We start from the raw sequence: 17,792 nt of genomic DNA, 5'->3' as shown, positions 1-17,792 counted from the left end.
TGTTATGTATATTTTTATGTTTTATGTCATGTATATTTTACTGCGATTTTTAAAAAAGTAATATAAGCTAATTTCATATGTTTCACTGTTTGAGAACTTTCTTAGGAGAAAGTAGGCTGATCCAGACAATTGTGGGCTGAGAAAAGTACCGGGTTACGGTTTTCCTGCAGCATCAAAGGTCTGAGCACAGGAGCTTGTATTGACCAAGGGGAAAGAGCATATCCTCAAAGGCATCTGAATCAAGGGTTTCTGCTGACTTCCAAGAGTGAACTAGGCCTGCTTCCAGTGTCCAGCCTGTAGGATTGAAATCACAAACAAACATGTTCTGCTCAGGTTCAACTCTGCTTCGGAAAGAGGTACATCTTTGTACCATATGGAAAATAAAGGCATTTTCCCTGCCCGAGGAGGAGATGAAATGTCCACACAGTAGAAGAACTCAGCACACTCAAGTCCCTTGGAAAGTCCAAGATTTATGGACCCTCTTCTGTGCTAGCCCGGGGTCCATGGTTTGTTACCCCCACCTCCCAGGCTCCCAAGACCGAGGCCGCCATGGGCTTTAGAGCCTTTGTGCTCTGCTCGAAGCCCCCCACGCCCTCCCATCACCACCCCTCCTCTGCTCCTTTAGAAAAACACTCCAGTGAATGCTTCTTTGTAAATGTAGAAGAATAACAGAAATGAAAGGATTCTGAGTGAGCACTGCTGAGAGCACACTGGCTAAGAGACATAATTATCTCATTTCTTCCTCTGTTCCCCAAAGTAGTTGAGGTTACTACTATGTGGTTAGAACATTTTAAAAATTGGACTTGGGGCTATGATCAATACTTTTAAATGATCAACAATTTTTATGGACACAAAATTGACAGAATTTTCAAGGTATCACAGTTAATCAAAATATCATAATCACTTTTCATTTTTGATAAGTTGAAAATAGCCCTGTATGTACTAAGCAATGAGCAGAATGTTTAAGAGTGATCCTGTTTGGATAAATTCTTTAAATCACATACATATATGCTGGTATTTCTAAAAGAAATCACAGGAAATGATTAACAGTGTTCACTGTGAAAAGAAACTTGAATTGGGGCCATAGAGTAATTTCTCATCATTTTAGAGTTTCCTGTACAGTTCAAATTTGTTACCCCATGGTGTGTGTATACATATTCATTCATTCATTCATTCATTCATTCAGGATAGAATGCTGGGTATGCTCGGAGGAATAAGACAGAGCCCCTGACAGAAAATTCTTATAATCTAGTGAGAAAAACTGATAAGTACATTATTAAAATAATTATCATGTATGTGTTATAGTTGCTTAAGAAACTGGATTCACATCCTGACTTGGCCGTTTCCTAGCTGTATGACCTTGGGCAAGCCACTTAACCTTTCATCTGTAATTTTCATCTGTAAAATGAGGATAATAACAGTTCTTACCTTACAGAGTTTTCATGAGCATTAAGAGAACATATATAAAGCACTTAGACCAGTGCCTGGCACACAGTAAGCTCTCAACAAACGCCTGATGCTATTACAGTGAAGATACAGACAGGAATTACACCAGCACAGGGGAAAGAGGGATTCCTCCTGCCTGGGTCCTGGGTTATCAAGGCTTTGAAGTAGAGTTGCTGCTTGAGCCGGGCCTGAAAAGATAAATAGGTTTTTGCCAGGTGAATAGGAGGGAAAGGCCATCTCAGGGAAAGAGAACAGTCTGAGGAAACGCAGGGCGATGTGGGCGTCTGGACAGCCGCCCCAAACAGGTGAAGTGAACTCCTGAACTTTCCTTCCAGGAGCTTCTCAAGGAAATAAAAAAGAAAGAGCAACTCTGTTCATTTTTAAAGTCCAGTACGTAATTTGTGTAAAGTCCCACCCTTGGTATGGCATTTCAGACTCACTTGTTAAATTGCTTTTTTATAGTTTTCTTGGTAGAAGTTCACACCTGATCAAACATCTGTAAATGAGCCAGTATAAAAAATGAAAATCCTGAAATACAAAGCAGACACGCACGCAGACCTCCAGAGCGGACGTGCAGCGGGGAGTGAACTTGTACTTTTCGAAATCCAATTTGCACCTGCTTCTGGGGTCGAGCAGTTTACAAGATGCCGTTTGGCACTGGAAACGTTCACCCCAGCATCCACCACGTGGGACTCCAGATGAAGGTCCAGCACCTCACATCTGCCTGCTTGTCCCCAAGTCTGAGGCTGGCCTGTGACCCTGGGCTCCTCAGTTTAAAGCCACGTTGAGTAAGTACCTCTGTGTGGGAGTCTCCACGCCGAGAAGCTTTCACAGACCTCATCTCCATCCCCTTCCCAGAAGCAGATGTTACTATTTCCTCCTTGTAGAGGGAAAGCTGCACTTCTGAGAAGTAAAGCCATTTGTCCAAGTTCCTGACCCATAGCTCAGGACTGTGTCCACCTCTTCTGCCTCCACATTCAGTGCTCTTTTGACTGCTACGAGTTGCCTCCTCTGAGAAATGCTTAAACCCAGCACACCAAGATGCCATACCCGTAGAATAGAGTGTTAGGGACGTCTGACCTGTGGTCTCCAGTCCACACACTGAGAAGCCCCTCGCTGCCCATGGTTCCAGACGCACTCTCAGCCTTGTGTCTGTCTGGACTGACCATGTCATAGGTTGCTAGCGGCCTATCCAATGTCCTTCTCCCATCTTCCCTTCTAAGAGACCCCTGGATAATGTGCTCGGCTGAAAAACTACATTCTTCAGCCTCCATTGCAGAGGGGGTGACCACTGAGACATAAGCATGAAAGAGCAAAAGGCTTTCAAAGGAAAACTTTTTGCCCTTCAGTCCTCAAGTTGCAACAAAAGCATTTGTCTTGTGTGGCAGGAGCTCCAGCAACCTCCTTGGGACCATGAAGAAAAGGCCAGAGGATTTCAGAGACCTTGGCTGTAAACCAACACCCCTGGACCTCTTGAATGTCAGGGTCTAAACCTTCAGGTATTTAATTCACCAGAATTAGAATTCTGTTTCTAAAAGTCACATACAATTCCTGAGTGATACACTGACTAAACATGGGCACGTACTAACTCTTACCATTGTTCAAATGTTTGTTTACACTGGTGTGGTTAGTAAAAGTCAAACCTGTTTGAAAGAATCAGTGAATAAAGATAGCTTTTAGTCATGTATTTTCTCAACAGAAAATAACAGAGGTATAGCTGCTATTATTAGGGAGTCTGTGAATTTTCAAATTTTACATTCATAAGGCTGAATGTCACTAGTCTCATTGGAGCCTTAAAGTGACTTTTGAAGGCCAGTTCTCTGCATTCTCTTTTACTCCACTGACATCACTTAGGACTGCTGTTGTAGACAGGCCAGCAAGGCGTGAGCAGAGTCCCAGGGCTTCTAAGGGAAAGCCAGGACTCTACACACACACACACACACGTTCTTCAAAGGGCAGGATGTGCAGCTAAATCTGGGCTTACATCCTTGAGTCGCATCCACCCACGCATGGGAGAAAGCACTCCAGTCCGCTCCAGGCATAAAGACCAGCACATTGGATGTTTATCAGTGAGGAAGGAAGGAAGGAAGGATGGAAGGAAAGAAGGAAAGAGGGAGGGAGGGTGGGAGGGAGGACAGAGCAATGGGCCATAGTAAAAAGAGACAAACCAATGGCATTTCCGGAGACCGGAAGGCTGAGGCACCATTTCCCCCTGAGAGCACGAAGAGAGGGCCACTGTCTCACAGGTACGTTTGTGAGTTTGAAAGCCATTAAATACAGTAACTTCCCATCTAGCGACAGAATTGAATGTGCCAAATAATTTTGTATTCATTGACTGTGAAAATGCATGGCATTTTATAGCCCTTGAATTCCTTGCCTGTGTTTAGCGGTTTATTAATTGTAGATGACATGTTACAGTTCAGTTTGCCTTTCTGTTATTTTCATTAGAGTAAACCCTCCACAATTCCAAGTTCAGGTAGATGAAAAGTCTGTAAAAAGAAAAATTTATGAAATTTGCTTAAAGAGAAGCAAGAATTTTATTTCAGTTCTGTTAATTCAGTAATACAGATTAATAGCTAATAAAGTGCAGTTCAGGGCATAGCAAATCAGATTCACATCAGTAGCAGCATTTGTAATCAGAGGAACTTTTTGTCTTTCTGCATATAAGTTCTAATAATATCCTTGAATATTTTTTCTCTTAACCAGTTTACCAATCTGCAGTGTCATTTACACTAATTTTTTTAATTAAAAAAAAATGGAGAAAGGCAAACTTCAGCTGAGTCCATCATCACTAATTATAAATTAGTCAAGTTTGACCACGTGAGGTTTTAACTATACAGCTGACTGTGGTACCAGTGCTCTCATATTTAAAGAAAATTTGGGTTGATTTTAAGGTAGTAGCCCCTTCTGAATAAATGAAGTGAAATTAAAATTACTGCTGATATATTTGTACAAATGTCAATATACACTAGAACTGAACTAGAAGGCCCCTTCCGGTTTAAAACTGACCTCTGCAAAGTGTCCTTTCCTCCCTATCTTACTCTATGCTCTGCTCCTTCTTCAGACCCTATTAAAATAGCAGTAAAGGGACCTGTGAAACGGCAAACACACACACATGCACACACACACACACACACACACACACACAAGGTCAAAAAATAACAAGAGAAGACATGGCAGTAATAGAATTTTGGAAACTGGAGGCAGATGGGTAAGTGGTCATCAACTGGGTACAGCCAGGAAAGCTGAATCTTAAGACAGCAGAGGAGGAACACTGAAAAGCAACTTGAATTGTCCCGCAAAACACTGGAAACTTCAAAAAATACTAATCCCTTTATCTTAGTCCCTGAGATTACAATTTAATTGGTCTGCCATGTGGTCTGGATGTTGGCATTTTTAAAGATTTCCTACGTGATTGTAATATGCAGACAAATTTTGGGACTTCTGCCCTAATATGAAAAACAGAGGCTAAAACTAATGAAGCAAAGCAAGCTGGAGGAAGCAGAGGTGATGCAGGAAAAAAAAAAAACTTTTTAAAAAACTCATCAATATCCTCATAAAACATATTAAATCTCTGTTACAAGAACAGGATTCCCATAAAAGAAACACTCAGAGAATAGGAAAGAGTTCCTGGAATTGACTCTGATAGTTGACAAGAGAACTTAAAGGAGCTTCCACAATAAAGAAATCTCCCTTAAAGCAGAGCAGAGGAGGAAAATAGAAGTGAAGGGATAAGAAATTTCGAGACCAGGTGAGGAGATCCAACACTCAAATACTAGGAGTTCCAGAACAAAAACAAGAGAACATGAAATTGACCAAGAGTTTCCCAGATGGAAGGATGTGAGAGCCCAGTAAACATCCTGCACAGTGGACAAAACACCCATACAAGGTCTGTCATTGTGAAATTTCACAATATCAGGGACAAATAGAGGGTGTCACAAGCTGCTAGAGAGAAGAATATCTGCCACTTACAAAGGGTCAGGATTCTGAACTCATTTGGACTTCTCAACAGCAACATGGAAGCTAGAAAATGACGGTACAATGCCTACCAAATTCTGAAAAGAAACTATTTTGAACCCAGCCAGATAAACTATTATCCAAGTGCATGTGTAAACTAAAGACATTTTCAGACGTGTAAGATCTCAAAAATATCACATTAGGAAACTACTGGAAGGTGTATTCCATCTAAACAAAGGAGTAAAACAAGAAAGAGAAGCAAAGGATACACAACAGAGGATGCCCTATCCAACAGAGGATAGGAGACAGGGTTTCTCCAGTAGAAATGCTAGGACATCAGCTGTGCTTCAGGCTTAGAGGGCAACCACTGTACAGTAGAATAAAATTCAGATTGGTCAGAAGTCTCTGGGAGGAATTTCTTCAAGAAGATAAATTTGATAGGATACCTAATGTATCTGAAGGTATGTAGAAAAGATTTGGACAATTAATAGATGGTTTGGTTTTGAATTCATGATACGTACTTTTAAAAGCTAAGCAAATTTTAAAAATCAAGGCGACCAATAACTCCAGGGAAAAGAAAGGGCTGAGCAAAAAATGAAAATTCATAATAATGCTCTACACTGCTCTCAGTCATTGCTCTCACAATAACTGAAACACTGAATTTTTATTTAACCAAAAATTATAATATAACTATGTTGGGAGAATGGGGAAAAGGAGCAAAACATAAAAGGTGTGTGTGAGGGGGGTGAAGGTAGAGATGAAAGAGACCCAATCCTTACCTTTCTCTCAATACCATTTGATTTGAAAAGCTTAAATATGAAAAGGAAAAAGAACATACACATTATTTAGATATATGGAGATAACTGAAAGAATTAGCTAAAACAAATGAAAATATTTACCTCTGGTGAGGGGGAACATAGGGACAAAAGTAGTAGAAATACTATGTCTCATGAAAAGCTTTGAGGAACTTTTTTTTTTTTTTTTTAAATCTTGTGTTCCAAACCCCTAAATCTGGGTATGTTATCTTCTCATATGGTTGCTCTTTCTTTTTTTTTTTTTTTTTTAAACTTTGTGTTTATTTATTTATTTATTTATGGCTGTGTTGGGTCTTCGTCTCTGTGCGAGGGCTTTCTCTAGTTGCGGCAAGCGGGGGCCACTCTTCATCGCGGTGCGCGGGCCTCTCATTATCGCGGCCTCTCTTGTTGCAGAGCACATCAGCAGGCAGATTCTCAACCACTGCGCCACCAGGGAAGCCCAGCTTTGAGGAACTTTATGGATCTTTAGAGTAAGTGAATGTATAATGAATACCAAAAAAATTATATGAAAAATCTAAAGATTTTTATGTAAAAATATTTTTATGTATTTTATATAAAAAATGTTTACTTATGAGTGGGCTGTCCCAATTTTTAGCATGACAATTGAAATCCTATAATATCACCTTAATAATTTGTTTTTACACTGAATAATTCACATTTTTTTCAATGATACACCAACCTCTCATATTTTCACTTCTTTAATTAAAAAAAGGAAAGTTGGGGCTTCCCTGGTGGCGCAGTGGTTGAGAATCTGCCTGCCAATGCAGGGGACACGGGTTCGAGCCCTGGTCTGGGAAGATCCCACATGCCGTGGAGCAACTGGGCCCGTGAGCCACAACTACTGAGCCTGCGCGTCTGGAGCCTGTGCTCCGCAACAAGAGAGGCCGCGATGGTGAGAGGCCCGCGCACCGCGATGAAGAGTGGCCCCCGCTCGCCGCAACTAGAGAAAGCCCTCGCACAGAAACGAAGACCCAACACAGCCAAAAATAAATAAATAAATTTTTTTAAAAAAAGGAAAGTTATGCGAGCTCTGATAACTATCAAGCTGATCAGGTAGGGCCCACCCCTGCAGAGCATCGGAAAGAGTCTATTTTAAAGCTTGAAGTTGGAGCAGATGTGCTCAAGCAATCCCACACGCAAACGCTGGGGGGCACAGAAGATGCTCAGAAACGCTGGGGGGCGCCCTCGGCCTGGGCGCTCCTGAGGTTCTCCTGCCCTCACTGGCACCCCAGGGGCTGCGTTTGCTCTTTCATTTAGAATCAATTTTCCATATTTCCTCTTCAGCGTGGCCCATCCAAAGCACCTCATAAAGTTAGGGTTTTGGCTTTTCACATCTTCAGTAAGAGCTCAGGTGGAAGTGGTCGGGCTGTGGGTGCCTCTGGCTCCAGCCATCCCGGGCTAGACAGATGCCCTTCATGAGGCTGCTAGCACTCGTAGGAGCTTTGCTATTTCTGGGCTCTTCTCCACAAAGGGATTTTGTCTGTTTCCATACCCGTCACCCTGGCTCTCTGGTGGATCACTTTGAAGACGGCCTTGCCCTCCTTCAGTGCCCTGCAGCCAAGAACGGCATTTCTACTCCTCGCCCAGCACCTGTGCCAATGGGCTAGACTCACAAGGGCCATTGCGGCGACTTCCTAGTCACCACCACCAAAGCCATGGATCCTGGCGTTCCTGCTCCTCAGGGTCCAGCAGGGGCTTGCTCTGGGCAGGGGCATATTAAGGAAAAACAACAGGAATCCCAGAGCATTCACATCCAAAGGGGCTCTGAAAAAGGTGCTTCGACTTTGATCCAGCTGAGGAGAAACAAATCCCTACCTCAAGCAGAACGGCATTTAGAGACCCTGGCTGAGGAACAAAAATGCAAAGGGTCAGTGAGAGCCTTCTGAGAAATCGTGGAGGAAAGAAGATAGCGTTTTGGGGGGCGGGGGGGGGTGGCAAGTATAAAAAAAATCACACTACAGAAACTCATCCTTTAGACCTCTATGGTCAGTTGCTAACCTCATGTGTACTGAGGGAATATACATCAGAACTCCACATACATCAGGATTCAGTATTAAAACAAAATAAAAGACTCCTACGGCTGGGAGTGGCATTAAGTGTGTCTCATCCAAGCTCCTTTTACAACATCCTGACACATGGTTCCAGCTTCAAGCCCACGACTTCCCCAGCCTGTTCTGGGAGGGCAGGACCTCAGGATTTGGAAGGCCCTTCTTGTCCACCAAGGTCAGAACTCCTGGTGTCTTATCTTCAAGACACCGGCCTCAAGGATCCACCCAGGAGCAAGTAGGGCTTCTCTCACTGTCAGCTGCACACATTAACCCGGAGTTAAGGGCACTGGGACATTTCTGAAAAGGCTAGGAAGAAATCAGCATCTCCAATGTACTTAGGAAACGTACACCGCTTGTGAAAGTCCAAAAATGGTACTGAGACACTGTAGCTGCAGAATTGCAAAAAAAAAAAGTAAAATGTTTCAGGTTACAGACAGATGTAATAAAAAGCAGAGCAGATGTAGTAGGTGAGAAAGAGGAAGGGGGTCCGGGCACACAAAGCCGTAGCCATTTGCCAGGAAATGGTTTAAGTGCTTTGTGTGAAACCAGGTCTCAGAGTTAGGGGTTCCGCTTAAGTAAATTCCATCCTTGATGTGCTCTCCCTGTGGCCGTTCACACCAACTCAGAGGAGACAAACGCCATGCCTGGGGTTGTTAGGTGACTACAGGAGACACAGTGAAATGCAGGAGAGGCTCAGAGGAGACTCAGACCTTACCATGTAATTACTATGTAATTAACCAAATGGTAATTCAGGCTAAAACAGACTTCTATGTACACATCTTAAAACTGGATATTTTTACCTTGTGGCAGGAGAGACCACTTTCATGATACTTTGAGTTGTAAACATGTCACAGGCTGTTGTCCTCTGAAATGGGGTCCTTGTAGAGTCCCTGTGGGGCTTCAGAGAACATAGATGTGGGCAGATGGGTGGCAGCCCCAGAGCTTGGAGAATTTGCTCTTTCTGGTCGACCTTCATCAATCTTGAAGAACTGTCCCCATTAACTAACTCAAAGTCAAAGGCCGCTGCCCTTTAAAACGAAATGGGTCCAACACAACCTCAAACACAGGCGTTTGGATTCTGTTTCCCTACGATTCTGGCCCCAAGGAAGAAGCAAGACACTGGAAACCCTACAAGGATTTTGGGGTAAAAATGGAAACTAAGAAGGGGGACATGCCAGGAAAGGGGCTGCCCAAGGTCGGGGGGCGGGGCCACTGGAGAGCTCCCCCTTCTCCCCCAGAGCCTCAGAGCACAGCCCTCCACATCGGTGGGCAGGAAACCCCCAGAGGTCAGGCATTCTTTCACTGAAAACAAAGTCTGTGTTCCCAAAATTTTAGAATCCTAAGAATCACTTAAGCAGGACTATTAGAAATTTGATTTCATAGGTCTGGAGTGATTGGGTCGCATCTCATCGTTATTATCATTAATAGCAACCACTTTCTGAGGACTCACCACGGCCTGGCTGCCCTTGTTTAGTCCGCTAAGTGCTCATGTCCCCTCCCTTCTACACAGGTAAACTGAGGCTCAGAAAGGTTCTGCGGTGACTCCAACGTCACTTGGGTAGTAAGTAGCAGAGCCCAGATCTCTGCTTCTAAAGGTAACCAGGTACCGCAGTTTGAACAACAAGGTCCCCACAAGGGGCATCGGACACCAGGCAGTGGTCCTAGGCTGTGGGAAGACGGTCTTCGTACGTAGGGCGTGGGGAGTCAGTGAAACCTTACTGCTCTCTGCAGAAGGGAGGTTTGCACCCCACCAGTCTGGAGGGGCCACTTGTATCTCTTTAATTTAACTCATCCTGTATTGTTTGAAGGAAGAGCTTAAAAATAAGAAAGTTTGGCAATCGCAGCCTTGAGGAGATTTAAGCCCTTTATCAGGACCTCGGGGCCTTGAGCCCGCCTGCCTTTCCATCCTCACCTGCCACCTCCCGTCTTACCCAGCCTGCTGGGCCCCTTCTTCTACCTGTGACTTTCCCACCAGGTTAGGCTGGGACTCCAGAACCAAGCGGGGGGGGACTCCAGAACCAAGCGGGGGGCCCTCCAATGCATTTCTCTTCCATTCTGGTTATCACGGTGACCAAAAGTCCTCTGTACCCGGCCGGCTTCTCTTCACCAGCGTGGAAACCCAGGACAGTCACATCTCCTTCTTCTTGACTTTCAAATCAATCTGTCAAGCCCCCGCCTCCCAGTCAGCCACTCTCTGCAACCCCGCAACCCAGGCGAGAGACCACCCATGGTGCCCGCAGGCCCCCGGTGTCTGAGCTCCGCCTCTGTCCCTGCCTTCTGCTGGGCTGTGACAGCACCCAGATCTGTAAGGACACCGGTGCCCCAGCAGTGGGCACGGGCGCCTCCACTCCCTCCGTTTCCAGCCCACCAGCTGTGCCCACACCCGGCTCCCGGGTTCCAGGGTCAGCTCACGGCCACCGTCACAAAGCACCTCGTGGGCAGCCTGTTCACAGGCTGTGCACTGCTACAATGTAACTGAAAAGACAGGAGGCCCGTGAAATGTGGATTTCAGAGAAGCAACGAGTAACTTCTGAGTATAAGTATGTCCCAAATATTACATGGACATACTTACGCTAAAAACGATGCATTATTTCTCTGAAATTCAAATTTCACTGAGGTCCTGAACTTTATTTGGCAGCCCTGCCCGAGCCCCTGCCTGCAGCCCTGGGCCAGACGCCCTCGTTAGGCCTCTTGGGACCCTGTCTGGACTGTGGGCTCAGTTCATCGGATGTGTCTTAGTGACTCTGAACCTCCTGGGCAGACGCTGAAGGCCTCATTTTGTTCCCTCCTCCGGGGCATTTTTGAGCGTTTAGTACCAAGACCCCTGGGAAAGCAGTTTTTGACAAACTACAAAGGAGCCTATTAAAACCTACCCCGGGGCAGTGGTCTCTGTGATTTTTCATTGACGTAACCGAGAAGGGTCACTGGAGCAACTGCTCCCAGCAGGAGCTCCGGGCCAAGCAGCTTTACCTCGTCCAGGTGTCCAGGTGGGGACGCGGTCGGCAACCTTCAGATGCCTCCTCTCCTCCCCTCTCGAGCACCGCCTTCCCAGGAAACCCACCACAGTCTTTCGCAAATGCGTTATTTTATTTGGAGTCTTAGGAATAAACTCTCAGCAGTTCAACAGGAATGAGTGGTCAGCTGGCTAAGAACAAAGCTCGTCGTGCCAGCGAGACATCCACGGTGTGTGCTTCACACGCTGAGCAAAGCTGCCGGGGTTGGGGGGGGAGGAAGGTGGGCTGAGAGCCAGTTGTGGTTGAGCTCTCCACCTCGGGGCTGAGCCCACGAAAGGGACTTCTTCTCCCGTAAGCGTCGTCGGCTGGCCAGGATGTCAGGCCACCGGGCACATGGAAGGATGTCCCCACAAATCTACTGCCCTGGGGGGAGCAGTTTGGAAAACTTTGTACCACAGGACTTTGCCAGCCTGGTGTGACCCTCTAGCCCAGGAGGACGGGCGGAGAAAGGGCGAGAAAACAGAGGAAGGGGTCAAGTCTCAAACACCCAGCTTTCCTTAACTGCACATCGACTAAAGAACTCTAAATAGCCACAGAAGCAGGTCCCTCCGTGGTTAAAGGCTCTGGCATTTACTTAAGAGGCTAATTCTCAGGCCACATTCTCTTACTCAGCACTTATAATCAAAATAATCAGTCCAGTGTCTGAGGAGGAGCAGGGAATGAATGGGGCAGTGTAAGAGTCCCCAGCTGCTAATGAAATATTTAAAAATCCAGGACAGGGATGGCCTGTACTATTTCATACAAAGGAGACTCTTACCGTGCCCCCCACATACGCTGCTTTTTTTTTTTTTTTTGGTTTTTTTTTTTTGCAAGGGGAAAAAAATAGAATTTATGCACCTTAAAAAAATATGAAGTGAAAAATTATCCATTGGCACAGCAAAGACCTATTTCCAGGAAACAGGTTTTAAAAGAAAATTCTTGACATCCTGAGGTTAAGCCAGGAGGTGTCATGACTTTGAACGTGGATGATGAAAGAGCCACTGTGTCCAGGTGCCGCGCAGGCCTGACTCGTTTCATCGTTAAGGGAGGTTGGTTAAAGCCCTGGTCGTGGTCCAAAAATATCCTGGCAGTTAGCGTCCTGCATTAAAATTTATAAACCACGAAAGACCTTTTCTCACAGAAAAGCTAATTCAGTCTGGACAGCCTGGAAAAAGAGTATTTAAGGGGTAGTCATCAGAAGTGGTTATATGGAAAACTAGAGGTAAGTAATTCTTTTTACTCCCCTAAAACATGCTAAAAATATAGCAATAGTAACTTCAGAAGGAAGGGAAATGGCACCAAGTATAATCTCATTTCTAAGAAGTCCTAGGAACGAGGCCGAGAACTACCAGAATTAGCTTTCGGGGGTGATAAAATAATGGCAGGGGTATTAGCAGGAAGTGGGCCTGACCAAGGGGTGGAAACGGGCCCCCCTTGGTATCGGCTCTGCAGCCAGCCCAGAGGTACCCCTGTCTCGGCTCTGGCCGGTCAGTCTGCAAGGGCATCTTTTCCATCTCCCACTGCCTTCCTCCCTCCTTCACTCTGAGCCTTTATTGGGCTCCTCCTGTATGCTGCCCTGGCTCTGTTCCTGCCCACGCTTCAGGTGTGAGCTTAAGAGGCCTTCCCTACTCCCACAGATTAGGGAAACCCCCTGCATCTGCCCTGCTCTCAGCCCTCTGCACCCCTTCCATTGCCTGGCTTCTCTGTAAGGCTGCGGGGGAGAGGGGAGCCCCGTGCTTCTCACCACGGTGTCCGGCCTCACCGCCCCCCCCACACACACACCCACTGGGTGCTCAGGGAATATCAGTGAGATGGATGAATGCCAGACTCTGTGAGTTCAGTTCTATGTACCTATTTTATCTTTTATTCCAAAAGGACCTGGAGATGCGGCTCTGAAGTTAGCCTTTTAAGGGGATCGGCCAAGAAAAGTGGCAGCAAAGACAGGGTGACCATCGAGATAGCTGGCCGTGATGTGACCCTCCTACAGCAGTGAGGGGTCAGCAGGCACCCACCTGACAGCCTGGAGTGACCCACTCTGCTCACCTAAGTGACAGCAGAGAAAGCCCTAAACGGGCCCATTTGCAGGACTGTCCCAGGAAGTCAGCCAGAATTCCCATTCTTGGAGAATTACTGTCCGCAAGAACCACGCTTGAACTGCCCATCTTGTTTTCTTCCAGATTCATACAAGCCAACATTTCACCCTCAACTAGATGATGAGCTTCTAGAGTGATAGGAACAGGAGTGACATCGCCGTTTGCTGAGCACTCGCTGTGTACCGGGCACAGCGCTAAGCGTTTTCTACACAGTCTGGGTGTATCTGCCCAGCAGCCCTCAGGAGAGCCACGTCACTAACCCCCGTGCCACCCGCTGAGCAAGCCGCGGCAATCACTGTAGGTCCGACAGCTAACATGACGGGCGTTTCTTTGTCCTCCTCTGTGGATCCTAGGGGGTATCTGGGCACTCGGGAGGCATTTAGTAAATTCTTCCACTTCGCCTGAGCAGCACGGTACAAGTCCTTGCATTTCTGGTCACAGATGTTCCCACCTGGGTCCCACATTCTGAGCAACCATCTGAGCTGGGCCCTGGCCTTGACAGAGTTTGCTGCCAGCTCCAAAGCGCCCTAGGACTGCTGTTCTGTGCCAGCCGTGCTGAGGGAACCCCGAGGCCACCAGCACCTAGGGCAGGTGTGGGCCAGCATTCTGGGAGGGGAACTGACTCTGCTGCTAGCTAAGGCCCTAAAACTGGAAATCGAGCGGGTTTTGCAAGAATGGCCAAAGGGACTGCACTGGTGCTTCATTGCTGCTCAAAGTGACCTCGGGCTGCAAAAAGCTTGGCCTTCTCTCCATCTACGCTTGGCTGTTCCTCCCAAACATTCCTTCACTCACACCCTCCCTTGACCAACCCTGTCCCCATGTGCTCTCTCCATCTATTTGTGGACTCGTTTAGTAAGAACTCTCGGGTTGGATTTCATTCAGGTTCTCAAGTCGATTCAAGGAAGGTCCACTTTATTGCAATTCTTCACAGAAACGGGCCCTTCCTGCTGGGACGCATGGCAACAGGACTGTCATTTCTTCTTCAAACCTTGTGTAACATCTTCCTTCTGTTAAGATGATTTTTAATCTGTTGGTTTTACCCTCGTGAAACCTCTTTTGCTACCCCAACTAATCCCACAAAACATTTATTGATACAACTGACGCAAAGATAAAAGAGTTATGGTGGGAACGGAAATATATACCTAAACTAGCGTTGCCACAGTTTCCCATGAATTCATAATCCCCAGAGACCAAACGAGCACTGGAGGGGCAAGAAACTCGGTGACATCAGCCAACATTCATGTAACTCTCAGAACCGAGAACCTTCTAACACGTGTGTTGTGATCAGCCTTATTCCACAGATGAGGAAACCCGAGTGGTCACAAGACTAACTTAGTTAGAAGAGGTGGGTGATGAGTACTCATCGCACAGAGAGATCAAATATTTCAAGTTTAATATATTTTTTATGGCCTAACCAACCCCCAGCAAAGACGCATTATCATCTTTTTAGTTGCCAGTTATAACAAGTTCCGAGAGAGGAGAGTGAGCCAGGCAGGAGTCAGATGGAGTCCCTAGAAGGGGCCCAGCCGACCGCACTTCTCCCAACAATCCCCGGACGGCCGTTAGAAGCACACATTCCCTCATGGGGACTCCGCTGCAGTGGCTTTAGGGACCTGGGATCTGCGTTTGCCAAGCATCCAGCTGGTGCTCACCCGCAGGAGAGTTTGAGAGATGCTGTCCTGGATAAACAAATATCAGAGGGCCACCCAGCTCGCTCAAAGTCAAGGTCACTCATCCAAAGTGAGGAGCCCAGCCCGGATGGACCCACGAGCTCCAGACACAGTGACCTTTCCTCTTGACCCCGGGAGCTTCGCAAGCAGTGCCGTCCTAAGTAGACGCAATGGATCCAGCCGCTCCGCACACACGTGCTCATGTCTACACACTAGAAAGCCCGCAAGAGGGACTCAGTCACAAGATGAATCTCACAGATTACCCCTTTACTCAGCACACTTTCAATTAGACCACCTGCTGCTTCACAGACAAGGGCAGACCAAGGACTTTCCATGACGCAGTGGCTCATCACGGGCCCCCACCTTTCAAATGGGCGAGGAGCTCGGGGTCCAGACCCATCTGAGAGGCCCAGTGACCTTCACAGGGAGACAGGCCACGCCCAGCACCTCACACGTCCCTCACCCCAGCTTATCTAACTGGCCACAGTACAAGTTTTGTATTTTGTCTGCTGGGAAATCTAATGGAAAGAACTATTATTAGACATATTTATTTTATCAAGGAAAATATGCTCTTAAAATGTTCAAGAAAGGATTTTGCCTGGTTCCCAAGAAACAGCCTGACAAACTCCTGGAAGAATATATACACTATACACACACACACACACACACACACACACACACACACATATATACACACATATACACTGGCATTCTGGATATGTTTGTATGTATATAATATGTAAGCATTATTCACAACTGTGGTAGTAAATGTTTTTCTTTCAGCATTTTTTTACACTAAACTTTAATTAACCCTTCATTTTTCAATTGCAGAAGATAACAAACATTCTACTGTTTCTTACGCTTTAATGCGCACATGAGCAGGAACCTTGTTCAGATGCAGATTCCTACCCAGCAGGTCTGGGTGGGACCTGATAGTCTGCATCTCTAACCAGCTCCCAGGTGATGCTGGAGAGCCATGGACCACTCTTTGAGTAAAAAAAAAGTCCAGTTTGTGGTGAATGACCATCTTCATCACACGTAAAACAGCAACTGTCAAAGATTAGAATACATAAAAGAAACAAACAAATGAAAACTATGTTCAGATTAACTTACTCTTTCTTGGATAATCTCAAAATGGACTGCAGAATGTATACAATGCCTCTTGGCCATAATTGTAAACACGTTTCACTCAATTTTATGAGAGCCATTTCAGAGAACAAGCTGATAGACAAATTTTGACTTGAGAGAAAGAGGCAGAAGGCAGCCAGAGCTACAGGTGTCCTGTTACTACGGACACTCTGATCCCTGGGTAAATGAAGAAAGCCCGGGTATATCAGATCACACTGACCTCTCAAAGTCGACTCTGACAGTCTAGAAATGATGAAAATTTCATTCAAGCACATCCTCTTGGAACTCGTGGGGAAAATTCCAACACCAATATTATTCCAAATATTCTGCTATTTGGAGCTTCACCCTACTCATTACTTTGTTTGAATATTTGAAATAAGTATACTAATAATTATCCTCACTTCAAAGGCTTAAAATACGAAACTGTCCCTAAACTGTGCTGGTAATAACTAGAACACAAATGAAAATGGACACGCGTAATACAGGTGCTGTGAAGGATACAAAGAAATACAGGGAACGATCCCCATGGGGAAGGAGCCCCAGCTTTTTAGGAGCAGAGGCCAAACCTGAGTAACTACCAGAAAGGGCATCAAAACTACCCACACAAATGGCACAGGGTATTTAAACGGTGTACTTAAAGGATGACGTAGTCAGTGCAAACTGGGGAGGTCGGATTAGAATCAACTGTGCTGGGATTTGAATCTGACCTTGAAGGACAGAAGGATCCCAAAGGGCACAGGAGAGGAGAGAGAATGAGGAAAGGTGTGGTGAAAGGTAAAAAAGTGGGAACAGAAGTTACATTTGGGTCACATCTCTGCACCAGGCACCAAGCCACTTGCTAACAGGTGGATTAGCTCATTTCATCCTAAACTTCTCCTGCGAGGTTGGCATCATTACACCACTTTGGTGAACCACGGATGGAGACTCAGGTCACACAGCTGGTAAGGGCTCCCACGGGAACTTGAATCTGGGTCTCTGATACCCAAGTCAATAATCGGTTTTCTCTAAACCAGCCTTCCCGCAGGTGCACCTGGCGGCACCCTGCGATATGGATATGAGTCAGGAAACAGAGACTTCAGTGGTCAAATAAACTCTGAAAGCTCTTAGGATAAATAATACTAATAACATTTCAGATATGAGTTAACATTTATTGAATGCTTCCCATGTGCCTGGTTAAAAACGGCTTTGTTGTTGTTGTTTTAGCAGCGGAACCTCTCAGAGCCTTTAATGTTCTAACGTGCATTGAGAATTTCCAATATTATGTGTTGGGGAATAATATTAATAATCCCACGTAAGATGATGTTGATTGTGCAAACACATAATATTAAAATAGAATAACGGGAAATGGGCTGATGGGCTTCAGCTTAGGTCATCATCTGCTGAGACAAGCTGACGCTTCAGACATCATGACAGGTGACTGTCCCCTCTTCCCTTTAATCCCCAGATAACTGCATCAGAATACACAGCTCTGTAATAAACTCTGTGTGGCCCACTGAGCTTGGGACCAGGGACAGAGGGTGGGGAGGCGGAGAATGCAGCTTCCCGCAGGGTGTTCAACAGCTGGCTCAGTGGGGTCTGGTCAATCACCATTTGAAATATCAAGAGACGAAGGTTGGGCTTCCCTGGTGGCGCAGTGGTTGAG

The 17,792-nt window shown here is 45.9% G+C and overlaps 1 protein-coding gene across 21 annotated transcripts in view; it reads right to left on the bottom strand.

The window, feature by feature from the left end:
• MYLK4 (myosin light chain kinase family member 4) overlaps positions 1–17,792 on the bottom strand; it is a 93,878-nt gene that overhangs the window by 45,433 nt on the left and 30,653 nt on the right. For 5 of the 21 annotated variants that reach the window (XM_082345675.1, XM_082345658.1, XM_082345659.1 and 2 more), the window contains exon 1: positions 150–1,422. The exons of 14 other annotated variants lie outside the window; for them this stretch is intronic. The gene's annotated coding sequence lies outside the window, so the exon portion shown is untranslated. Of the gene's footprint in view, positions 1–149; positions 1,423–16,135; positions 16,306–17,792 lie in introns of those variants that run through there. 2 more of the 21 variants (XM_082345674.1, XM_082345668.1) reach the window with 2 other exon arrangements.

This window comes from Balaenoptera borealis (assembly GCF_965194805.1).
Source record: "Balaenoptera borealis genome assembly, chromosome: 12".
NCBI classification, from domain to species: domain Eukaryota; kingdom Metazoa; phylum Chordata; class Mammalia; order Artiodactyla; family Balaenopteridae; genus Balaenoptera; species Balaenoptera borealis.
The sequence above is the reverse complement of the archived record's forward strand: the minus strand, read 5'-3'. Positions and strand labels throughout refer to the sequence as shown.